The sequence below is a fragment of the Pinus tabuliformis genome, chromosome 4_1 (genome assembly GCF_031772625.1).
Source record: "Pinus tabuliformis cultivar Carrire ecotype Pingquan chromosome 4_1, CPIR1, whole genome shotgun sequence".
Classification (NCBI taxonomy): domain Eukaryota; kingdom Viridiplantae; phylum Streptophyta; class Pinopsida; order Pinales; family Pinaceae; genus Pinus; species Pinus tabuliformis.
In genome coordinates, this window is record NC_142303.1 from 700,541,789 (window position 1) to 700,555,348 (window position 13,560).

The window sequence follows — 13,560 nt, forward strand, 5'->3', positions numbered from 1 at the left end:
TTCGGCTCTCTGAATAATCTCGTTGATGGGCCTCGAAATTAGACATAAATTAAGGCCCATGCCTCTAAATTAAACATAAATTATGGTCCATATAACTAACGACATATTAAGCCTCTCTTTTTGCATTAGAAATAATATGTTTTAATGGTAATATGTTCATTAGGAAGGTTTATGAATTAGTTGCATATTTGTGCCTAATATTATTTATTTTTGTGGAATATTATGAGAATATTGGCAGATTATGAAGATTTGGAGGAGATAATATAGGGACTTTATCCCTACTGCAGGAGGATCAATACTAAATAATAAATCAATAAGATATTATGGAATTATGGCACAGATTGTGGAACTCGAATGATTGAGAAAATCTAGGAATGTGTTCCCTGCCATTTGCTATAGATTCCTAGTATTGGGAACCAGGTCTACTAATCATGTGATTTTGCGGGAAAGATTCCTATCATTCACAGGGAATGATTCCTAATCATTTTTTGTAAGTACCAAGTCGAATTTTCCTCTAGTGACAGATTTTTATTAGTTTTTCTTGTGGAAGAACTCGTATTTTTGTAGCTCCATTGTATTTTCGTGCAGGGATGTAATTGTATTGATGAAAATAATGAACATTTATGCTATGTTCAGCTTCTAAATCTTGGTCTCCTCCATAGAAATCTAAGTGTCCTTGGGCTTGGCCATCGCAGAGCCTTAGAGCCCTTTTGTATCATTTTCTTTTCTTATTTTCACTTCTTATTCACATGCATCTCTTGTTCTTATTTCTTTCCATTGCTACATTTATCATTAATGATTTCTTGTTGTAGGATTGGGATATATGGTTTATGTAAGTTCTTTTTCAGGATCACAAGGATCATTTAATCCTTGGAAAATATTTGTAAGGTCGTAGTAATCATTGAGCTACATGGATTAGTCTTCTTATTCCCAAAACTAGATTTCTGGAACTCCTTTTTACCAAAGAATAATAAATTTCTGATAGTTTTTAGAGCATGCTAATGATTCAATTGAGTTGCTTCCACTTTCATTAGATCATAGAAACATTTTATTTAATAAAAAAAATTCTCCCCATTGCAATTTCACTTGATTAGTTTACACATTTGATAGATTTACTAGCTCACTAGCTCCCGAATTTCTGATTTTTAGACTAGTAATTTTTCGTTATTTAATAAATCTTTCCCATGTATACATGAATTTTTGGATAGATGCAAACAATAATGTGTGTTGTTACAGGATCTTCTACATTTTAGGGGACCTCATCTCGCCTCGTCCATGCATGTCACCAAAATCCACTAAAGTTTCAATCCAAATTTTTTTTATAAGCAAAAATCACTATTTCCATTGAGCAAATCTACCCATCGTGAAGTCCTTTCTTGAGTTTTGGGTAGCTTCCAGAACCTCCAATCCTATTCTTCCATTATCCACCTTTCCCAAGCTCCATTCCACCTTCTAGACCACTTCGTAAGATTTTGGCCTCCTTTTTGTAATAAAGTAGGGGATCTTATAGAAATCCTGTAGGAAAACCTGTAGTGGCCTATTCTGAGCCTGAATTGAGAAAAATCATGACTAGACAAGCCAAGATTAGGCCCCTACTTGCTCTCCAATCCATCTAAACCATTGTACTCCTTTTCCTCCAAACCTCTCTCCCCTACCAAAGAACCAAGAAAGATTAGAATTTACATTTATCAAGCAAATAGATAGAAAGGAAAAAGTTATTTTATATTTATTCATGCACACAACAGTTAGCACTCTCTACATTAGATTCCATGCTCAATTATTTTAAATAATCACATATTATAAATATGGTTAATTTAGGTTTATTTTACATTTAGTTCCTGATCTTTACACAATTAGAATATGTTCCTTTCCTTGTACTTTATTTCTTGCAATACGTTAGGGTTTGGTTTTAGTACATGCAATTCATTACATCACGATAGCAAAGGAAGGACACATTGTATGCTACACATATAGTTCTGATACCCCTTAAGATTTTATGATCCCTGGGTTGATAATTAGAAGTTGGTAGCCTTGGGAGTTGCAACATTCTTGCTACAATACCAAGGACCATCACTTTTTGGTGTCGTTGTCAGGGAGGTGTCAAAGTATGCATTGTTTTCTTCCCTAGTTGATTAATTTCTTTTTACATTTTGCATAAATAATAAATAATTGCATCATGCACATTTCATGTCAAAAGTAAAAACGTGCATTGCATTAGTGTTTTCATTCAATCATACAAACCACATAACCATTCAATTTTGCAAGTAGAATAAGAGTATGGAAAAGAATGTAGAAGAAATGGATGGATATGATGACAATGGGGAAGATCATCTTGGATTTCCCATTCAAGATATTGATGGTAGTGTGCACATGAAGAACATCTGTCCATAGTTTCTTACAAAATTTCATGGTCTAAGGTAAGAGGATCCAGAAACCTTTGTCTTTGAATTTGAAATTGTTTGCAGATCTTATGGTTACGTATTAAAAAATAAAAAATTGAAATTGTTTCTCGCAACATTAAAGGATAGAGTTCTTAAATGGTGCATGGGTTTAAGGAATAATTCAATAAGATCATGCAACAATACGAAAAATATATTTCTAGGAAAATATAAAGATCATGATATTAAAGAAGAAATATTTAGAATGAATCAAAGAGAAGACGAGACTCTAGAGGCTCTAATAGAGAGATTCATGTATAACGTTAAGAAGGAAAAACTACATCGTTTAAGATCTGACACAATAAAAAACATATTACTTATAACAATTAGGGATGAGTGGATTGATATCCTTTATCTCATGAATGGAAATGATGTATACCAACTATCATTTTAAGAAATTTGTGAAACATGCAACCACATATCAAGAGGAAGTGAAAAAGTAAGTAAATCAACATCAAGATCGGTAAGTCAAGCTAAACTTGGAAATTTGTTTGATGAAATTAAAACATAAATTATTAGAAATCTAACCAAACGAGTAGAAATTTTAAGAATACATAACATAGATATTCAAATAGTCTATATCTAAATATCCTATTGAAATCTTTTTGAAAACTGTAAGGTTTAAACATCTTACTCATAGATATTTCCTGCTTCCAATTACTTTACGTCATATTAATTTTTTTTTATAGCCTATATTACTTTTCTCTTTAGATCATAATTTATTTATTTTAGTTCTAAAGAAGCATGTGTCAACTTGACAGACAAAGAACTTACACATCGCCTCATACTGGGTTGTAGAATGAGCCTCTCCACTCAATAATTAACTATTAAGACTCCATATGATCAACCACATTCGAGCTTTAGAAGTAGCTAATAATTATAAATTGGAAGGAGAGTTAAATCATAAGGGAAATGAAATAAGTTATTGGATATAAACAAATTGTTACATAACCATTTTTTACTTGATCACTCATTAGTTTAAGAAAAGGAGAATCTTAGCAAGGGAAATGAGCATTGTTGTAGGTGAATGATGCACTATGAAACAATCATCATGTGCCACTACTTGGTTTAGGAGAATGAGGGTTTTGTAGTTCTCCCACAAATATTCCATTGCATCCTTAAGAAAAAATAAAAAATCTTCAGCACATGAGACATGTCCCAAATGAAAAAGCTTGTATGAGTTGCAATGAAGGAAGAGTGGATTTAGGTGATATGGAGACTCGAAAATTTGCTGCCAACCTAAGTGACTATAGAGTCACTTCTAAGATGCTACGAAATATGACATTTAAACATTTGAAATCAATGGCGAACAAGTTTCTTCAGGAAAATGTAGACATGCTTTTGTTCTTGCACTATGTTTTTAGCTATACACATGATGTAGAGGTAGACATTTCTACCTTTTTTTATTTTTGTATTTTTTTCAAATATTTCAAGTAGATATTGAATAATTCTTTGCTTTGAATTTTAGGTTCTCTCTTTGAAATGGATCGATGGAGTCAGGGAAGATATCAGGGTTTTTACTTGGACCAGTTTCAGAAGATTGGCTCAAAACATGAATTTAGGATATATATATATATATATATATATATATATATATATATATATATATATATATATATATATATATATATATGTTGTGGAATTATGAAAAGGGAAAGTGATCATTGTTTCTTTCCTGAAGAAGCACACGAACATGTTATAAACAAGAACAAACATGTTATTAAGTTTCAAAAAACTAATGTCTCACAAAACATTAAAAGACATAAGATGTAATGTAGTACATGTACTTCTTCCTAAGAGAGTGAAACTCTCTTTCTTTTATTGAATTTGAAAATATAAAAGTTAGAAATTGCCCCTAAAGGTGAAAATATGAACTAAAGGAATAGAAGGGGCATGTATATTTTCTTTAATGACATGTAGGCGCAGAAAAAGGAACCCGATGATTACAATGCACAATTAACATTTCTATTAAGAGAGAAATTTAAGAAGTGAACAAATTTTCATAGTTGCTTGAAAAATGGACTATACATCATTCTTATTTATAGTAGAAAATGAAGCTTTAATGAACATCTAGAAAGGAATGTTCACAATATAGCAAATAATATTTATACATAAGCTTCCAAGTTTTGATGTTATTTCATTAGATCTCTAACATCTTGACCATGATTTCACATGCTTAGTCAAACTAAAATTCACACAATATGTGCTTTGACATTAATCAAGTATTCAAGAAATTAATTTGTAATTTTTTCCTTTTTTTGATAAATCTTTAATGTTAATTTGTAAGTATGTTTCAGAATAAATTAATATTATAAAAAAAATGGTATGACAAATAATTCTTACCAAATTTAATAGAAAAGATAATATAATAAGAAGATCTGCATCAGCCAAATTAATATCATTCAAGCACTTAAACAATATGCATTTAAAAAATAAAAAATAGAATCATAGATCAATAAAATAAATATGCAACAACCACTATGTGTTGCTATATTGTGAAATTCTCACTCAATGATATGTCTGGCTCAATTGCAATAATACATATAAAATAACCAATGTATATTGTTATATTGTCCATTGTCCATTCAATGATAGATATGGCTCAATAACCATAATCATTTTACATGTTGTTATATTTTGAAATGCTTTCTCGATGATATATATGGATCAGTAGACTAATACATTTTACAACCAATATGTCACCCAAAACTATGCTCAATATTTCATGGAATTAAAAAAAAATGGATGAACAATGTTTCTATTTTGAACATCAACAACATTCGTGGAATTTAAAATGACATCAGGAATTATCGCTTTCCTCTTCAAGTTCTCTATCATTGAGATATTCATTAAATGTAGAAGAGGAGAAACAACAAGATAATGTATACAACAAAGAGACAAATGGATATAAATTGTAAGACTACATGGTTTTGCAAACTATATTTCAAAATTTTTAATTTATATGAACGATATCTTCCACATGGACCTACTTCAATCAATTAGATATAAAGGTAATAAAAAATTTAGCTTCTATCTCATTGAGATCTTCAATAAATGCACAAGAGAAGCAACAACAAGGTAATTTATACAACAAGGAAAATAATGGATACAACTTTGAAGACTACATTCTTTTGTAAATTATCTTTGAATGTGTTTATTTTTTTATCAACTATATCTTCCACATGGACTTACCACAATCAATCATATTTATAGCGAATAAAAAATTAAAGAATTTTAATTTCAAAAGATTGATAAAAATAAAAACCTTTTTACATTAAAAAGATATATATATATATATATATATATATATATATATATATATATATATACAAAATTACAATATGCAATTTCAAAGGTGAGTATAATAGTGTCTATTAAAAATATAAAAAAAGTTAACCGTAAATAAAAGATACTATAAAATAAAAATATTTATCCTTATAAACATGGGTAATTATCATTTAGGAACTATTGCAATATCATATGGATGATTGCAATACCATCCATGAAAATGGAGTTTGTGAAATTCCTAAATATCGAAACAAGAAATTTGCCAGGAATGATAAATATATAAGTATTAAAATAAATTCAATGACTATAGGGTCGGAAATAATGAATGGGTGCATTTATTCTAGCAACATATCCACAAATGTTGTGCAAACAAAAGTTATGAAAAAAAAGTTTTATTGGTAGTAATTTTAGAAATTACAAAATATTAAAAATTAAATAAATTCCCATTGGAAACAATAGGCGTCCTACGATTTCTTAAAATTATTGTCAAAACTACAAGAAACATAATGATGTTGGCATAATTTTTTTGGATAAATCATTAGAAAATAAAGAAAGAAGTTAATTGATAATTTTAAAAATTATTATTCCATCAACAATTTAGGGAGAAGCTCTACCATGATAAAGAATTAGAAGATAAAATAAAATTGAGATACCATTAGGAGATTATCAACCTTAATTTAAAAAATAATAATTAGTTAAAAATGTATATATATTTATCTTTGTGATGGGGAATTATTGAATATGAAAAACACTTTCTCCTAAAATGTCTTACATTAAATAAAAAACTCAAAATATTTGCTACAATACCTACTTTCCTAATGTTTTAATTTATCAAATTTATGATGATTCGATAATTTTTTTCTCTAAAACTTTTCAATTATAAAAATTAAAGAATCCTGATCGGGATGCAGGCTGATAGTTGGGACAACCTGGGTGTAGTTATGAATGCTACTTGGGCACTTAATACAGTCATCCCCCACATGCTCTGGGCAGGGGGTGTGCTGACCCATGGCATGAATGCATGTTGGGGAAGTGGGCAAAGTGGCGGGACTTGGGGTAAGGAAGGTTATATTGGCAGGAGAGGTAACACAACATGCAGTGTTAGAAAGAAAGCTTATGGAAAAGGGTGGGATTATAGTGCTATGGGAAGTCACCAGAACTTGAAGAACCAAGGTTGATGACGTATGCCTGAGGACTTCGTGTATGTAATTTGGCTCTGCTTCAACATTTTGATTATGTTATGGTTGGGATTTTTATGGGATGAAAGGAGGGTAACCAATAAGATAATTTGGGGGATAGAAAATTTATGGTGGGAATGGGGGAGGAAACTCCTTGCCATTGCCTAGTTTTGTGCCCATACCTTATATCAAATAGGTAAAAGCCATGACTGATGGGAGTGAAATTTCTTTCTATGGGGTTGGGATTCTCCGCGCTCTATAATCAAGGCAAAGGGGGAGCTTAAATGTGGTGAGGAAATGCATGAGCGGAAGATGCCTGTAGAAATGGGTAGAGGGAAGCAACTAGTAGGGATCTATGGATGCAGCCATGGCCACGACTTGCAGAGTAAGTGTTGGGGTATATGGAACCCCTACTGGACTGATGGAAAGGCCATAAACTCATGGTGGAAACCCAGTCAAGGGTATTTGAGAGGAAAAATCACTAATCCTTAGGTAGAGGTGATAAATAACCTGAACTACCATAGGCATGCAACTAGAAACAAGGGGGGTCTGCAAGCTTGGCTTGGGCTGGCGAGGAATGACTTGTATACAAACACTGGTAATGTGGAAGTGAAACAAGGTGGATCAAGGGCATGGGTCATGTACCTACCCATTGTGAGTTGCGGGCTTCGGTCTACCCCAGCATGAATGTGGTGATAATTGACAGAGAGGAGAATCAAGGAATGATGTATCCCATTGTAAGCAACAATGCACTCATGAGGTGGTGCATAACAATTTTTTTTTGTTTTAATCTAACTTGTTATATATTTTATCATTGTTCTGGAAAGTAGGTCACGCCTCGTTCTGTGAGGGGATGTGTGCATTCTAGGAGAGGCTTGAAACCCAGGAAAGATAACGGTTAAAGCACATTGGAACCACCCAAGGGTCGGAAATCAATAAAAAATCTCAACATTGAAGCAACAGAGGCATATCGAGAGGGGATGGATGTTGGAAAACAAGGAAGCGAGACAAAGGAAGATATGGATAAGTGGAGGACCCTTGTTCCGAATCCTGGTAACACCCGTGGAAGAATCACACAATTCAAGCAAGCATTGTACTTGTATTGGTTAATGAAGAGTTTATCAGGCTAGGCGATGGAGAAGATCTTTGTGGGTATGGTGGTGACACTATAGGGAATGCCAAGCTATATGAAGGACATGGAGAAAAGCTCTTCCTGCCGCATAAATAGAATATTAGGCTAGACAGAATCGACTACATATCACTTTTATACTGGAGATGTATGATTTGACAGGAGCATCTGCCAAGGAGCATCTAGCACCCGTTGCATCTTCCTCAGAGGATCAGAAGGACTAGACTCTTACACATGCATAATTAAGTCTTATGCGATTATATTGTAATTTCTATGTTGCAAATATCATTTTTTACAGTTATATAGTGTATGGGCATGAGATAGTTTCATATCTAGCTTGGCTGGAAAGATTAAGACAATATTGTTTTTGGATGGCTTACAACATCAACCGGTGGCCAACAAACTTGGTCTCCCTTCAGGGCAAGTTCAGGCCACCTGGTTAATATGTGTGGTGTAAACTTTCTTATTTTATAATACAAAATGGAATGTACCCGCCAAGCTTAAAAAAAAACATTAAATAAATCAAATAATTACTTACCTTTTTTAAGGCAAAAAAAAGACTAAATCCAATCTCAAAAAATATTGAGCAACTTCATCTTCAATTTCAAAATAAAATTTTCATTTTTTTTTAATATCAATTCAATATTATATTATCATATCTCTCCTAAAAAAAATGAAAACCTCCAGTGTAATATATAATAAAATATTTTACTTATGAATTGAATTCAAAGCTTGATATGTAAAAAAAAAAATGTTCCCTCACTTAATTTAACTCATAAAACTATTATTTCTTTAAATTACTAGCCAATTAAAATAGACACTTCATATTTTCCTCAATAATGAAAGAAATAATAATGACCTCACCTCTTTTTGTTCAAACTTCATACTCAAAGTAATAGTAAAAATGATATCTTATATTTTCCTATTGATTTTTGAGAGCTTTTCTTATTTAAAAATTAACCCAAAAGAGGAAACAATTGCTGCCCCTTGCATTGGTAGGATTTAAATATGTGTAGCAAAAGAATGAATAACAACAATCTACAGTGTCAGGATTTGAACACGAGTAGTGGAAGAATACAATAGAAATCTATGTTGTCAGGATTTGAACCTATTAGTGAAAGAATTGATATCAAACTACACTAAAAATACCAATAAAAATTAATTATATTATGTATGTGTGTGTCGAGATATGTTTCTTTGTTTTAAATAAAATAAAAAACACCCCCCAATTAATGATCATTTAGGAACTATTCTATTGTAGGAATCAAATTAAGTCAACCATTAAAAATTTTCGAGAAGTGTAAATCTTTGTTTTATTAGTCTGAATGGAACAGAGTGGGTGGATTCAAAAAAGCAAACAAGAGAGGGCTATAAGTAAAAGGATGAGAAATTAATGGGAATGAAGAACCTAAGGCATTGACAAGATCCATGATTATGGTAGCATGAGGATTTGAAGGAGTGGACAATGCAAATTGCAACGACCTGATATTAAGGGTATACCCAAGTTAGGGATGACATCAATTTTGTGTGACAAAGGATATTTTATCAAAACCCTTATCTATCGATCATCACTAAACTGATATAATTTATCACTATTTCATTAGAAAATGATATTTGATATTGTTTCTTGTACTAAATGCCATTTTATATATTTCTATTGCTAGTAAGTATTTTCTGTACAAAACCAATAATGATTGCTTCAAAGAACAAAGTGATGCTTGTCACCTATTTTTATCCTGTCTCGAAGGTTCAACATTGGTTTCAAATTTTTGAGCATAACATACACTTTTCCTAGAAGATCAACTATTCCATTGAAAACTTGGTTTCTGTTTGTTCATACCAATTATAGTGTGATTTTTTTCAAAAAATCATTATTCTCACTTACACCTTGTGGAATTTGGTTTGATGATTGTGCCTCTGATCTTCATACTTTTACACTGTGTAGCTGATTCCCAAATAAATTTCATATGTTTACGCAAAAATAAGGATTACATATTTAATGTCACAATGTATATTAAAGAATATATATTAAACTATTCTAAAAATTTAGGGAGACTGAATGAATCACACTTTTCACTTCTAGTAAACAATCCATTACAAAGTGAAAGCATACTCAAAATGGTCAAGGAATGTTATAATTTTCATCTACACTTAAAAGAACAATAATGGATTAGTTTCTTAGAAATTATAATTCTCTATATTCTTTAGTTCATTTCTATCATTCAAGACTCTTCATAAATGAAATATCTTGATGTAGTGATTTTGAAAGTGAAAGAAAGAAAGAAAGAAATAAATTATTTTAACATCCAAGAGGCTAAAGATAGCCTATGGGACAAATTTCTTCATCATCTGCTTGATGTATTTGACCCTTTTCTGTAAAGCTTGAAAATAGATGCTCCTAACATCACAACAAATCCCTCACTAAATAGATTATCCCAAGAGCTAGCTTCCAACATATCTCCATCGCTTTCCATGTTGCCTTTGAAGGCCTCACATTATAAAATTATTTTTTTTCCTGTTTCCACTTTTCCAGAAGAACAAAAAATGCATACCCTTCCCTCACACACTTCCTTTGGCCTTTTCCAGTGCCCTGTTTCACAACGGAGTTGATGAGAATTATTCCCTAGCTAAGCAATAAGAATTTTATCTCTCCAAGAGATATTGGCCTCTATGTATGCTTTTGGTTGATAATTATGAGTGGGATTAAACACTTCAATATAGTAATTTTTCTTTCTTCCTAGCTCCTTATCCCAAGTATGTTTGTGGATATTTTCCATAACAAAAGCCTTCATCTCTTTGTTTTTATGGGACGCGCATTCAAGAAAATACCCCATTTACTAAACCATTTGTTATTTACTGCATCCAAGTTTTTTTTCTCTTGCACAATCTATCATTAAAGACAACCTTAGGCCATCTACCCTCTTCCATTTGCTCAATTTTTTTTAAATACCTTAGGACTTACGGCATAGAAATTGCTTCAATAGGAGAAGTCCATGTTTCACTTAACAAGATATCATAAGGAACTACACTTTTAATCTTAAATTTGTTCGTAATTAAACGCTTCTGAATTTTATCAATTTGTCTCCAATGCATGTCAAAGGTAATACTGGCCCACAGCTCACAACCATAGAGATCACCAAAACCACTAGAAGTCCAAAAAGAGTTTGAGTGGTTTTTGAATCCCATAAGTTTGCCTCTCTACACCTATTTTGAAAAGCATAAAACTCTTTCCAACACCTCAAAGTTCTTTTCTTTCTACAACCATTCCATCTTAGATTTTTGTTGAAGTCAATTCCAAGGTATTTGTAATCTACAACTTCTTCCAGAGTGTTTCCTTCAAAGTAGAAATTATGTTGGTTATGTTTTCTTTTCTTAGACAAGACCACTACTTTGGTTTTGCTGATATTGAATTTCATCCCCACACTTTATAAAAATTATCAAGGGATAGTAAGTGCTCTTGCAAACCAAGAGCCAATTTTGTAATCAGAATAAGGTCATCTGCATACAAAAGAAGCCTTATAACAAACTTGCACAAATAGATACCAACACACCCTTGTGAATTTAACCACTCCATAAGCTTCTTGATATATAAAATAAAAGGTTAGGAGACAGTAGGCAACCTTTCTTGACCCCCATATCACTTCTAAAATTTTTATAAATTCCTGTTGAAGTTCTAATTTTGACTTTTACCTCTTCATACATCCTATGCACAACTGCTCTCAAATGTTTAGGAACCCCAAGTTCCTCCATTATGTGCAAAGTTTATTGTTGGAAATAATACTAAGAGGGGGGGTGAATCAGTATTATCAAATTTTTTTCAATATGCCTTCCAGATTTATACTTTAATTTATTCGTTAGATATTGATCATTAATTTGTATGTCAATACCATATAATAATGAACAAGAACTAGAAAAATAGATAAGCACACCAAAGAACACCAGGTATAAGGTGGAACCCCAATGTGGGTGAAAACCACCTGCTACAATATGTCTCTATCTTCATTCAATTCAGAAACTTCTTTTACAATGATTTTGTACTGGTGCAGTCCTTTACCAGTACGCAGGCTACAACTTGCAGAGAGCTACAACTCTCTCTCGTTTTCCAGTCTCTCCTGGAAGGGAGCTACAACCCCCTTTGCTCTTCTACTTCTTTAAGGACCACGTTTCATTAATTTTTAGACTGGATCCAAGAAGATCAAATAATCATCAAGTACATGCAAATCACCCAATATCCCTATACAACCAATGAATCACCCAACTACTCAGAATGATGTAAACAGAAAAGTAATACCATAAATCTAAACCCAGAACTCTGCAACAATAGATAAACGACAGCCAATAAATGTTTCAAGACAGGTTCGCAACTTCACCAATATAAATCTGCGGGTATCTGTAACCTTTCTGTGCCTAAATTGCGCGGATCCACACTGTATCCTTCTACTGCTCTGCGTACCACTGCAACTTCCCCTTCTGCTGAACTGCGTACCTCAACTCAGGTACGCACTGCATTATGTGTCAGACCGTGTACCTCCACACTGTTCCTTCTGTGCCTTTGCATATCTCCGCACCTTGCTTTCTTCTGTGTTGCGTACCTCGCACTACGCCTTCTTATGCGCTGCGTATCCCCGCACTGCGTCTTCTCCTACACTGCGTACCCCCGCACCTGTGCCGTGGATCGCCTGCGAACCTCTGATTAGGGCCAAATTAACAGTCCTCCAATGTGCCATAATCAGTCAAATCTACAGATATGATTATGCGCCTGAGAGTTCACGACTTATCAATAGATTCACCTTAATATTTCTCCTTGATTTAGATCTTAGCTTTGTAAAACCAAACAACCAAAATTTCAAATCTTAAGATATTCAATTTTTCACGAGTGTCTAGCCAAGTGATCTCCTTCCCCTTTTATAGTCAAACCCTTATACACACCATGGGACAAAACCATCAAAAACCAATACAAGGGATCCAAACCGGGGTTTAATAAATTAGATCCTATACCAGGGGCCAAAACCATAGGATCGTAAAAGATGGGCTAAAAACCAAGGGCTGAACATAGGATACCCCATGAGAGCACGGTTCTTTGCATTGGAGTGAGTGAACTGGGGGACCGCACCTTATGAATGGTGAACCTGCGGGTATGTCCGCACTCCCTGGATGGCGAACCTACGGGTCCGCACCTTTTGAACGATGCACCTGTGAACCTCTTATTTTCCATTATTTTAAGAGTCTGAATAGAGTTTTGCCACTTGAGTGAGTTGCCATCAAGTACAACACATGTACCATAGAGCCAAACCAGAATCATAATGCCAACAATCTCCCCCTTTGGACTTGATGGCAACCTCAAGATCCTCATTGTCATTCTCCCCCTTTGACATCAAGGGAAAAGGGTTATGCTCCCCCTGAGACCATGCTTAAGTCTTTGTTCTACTGATCATGCTCCCCCTAACTGTAAACCAGATCTGCAAACCATAATCCACAATACACCATGAATGAAAGAGACATATTGCAACGATATTCAGATTAGAAT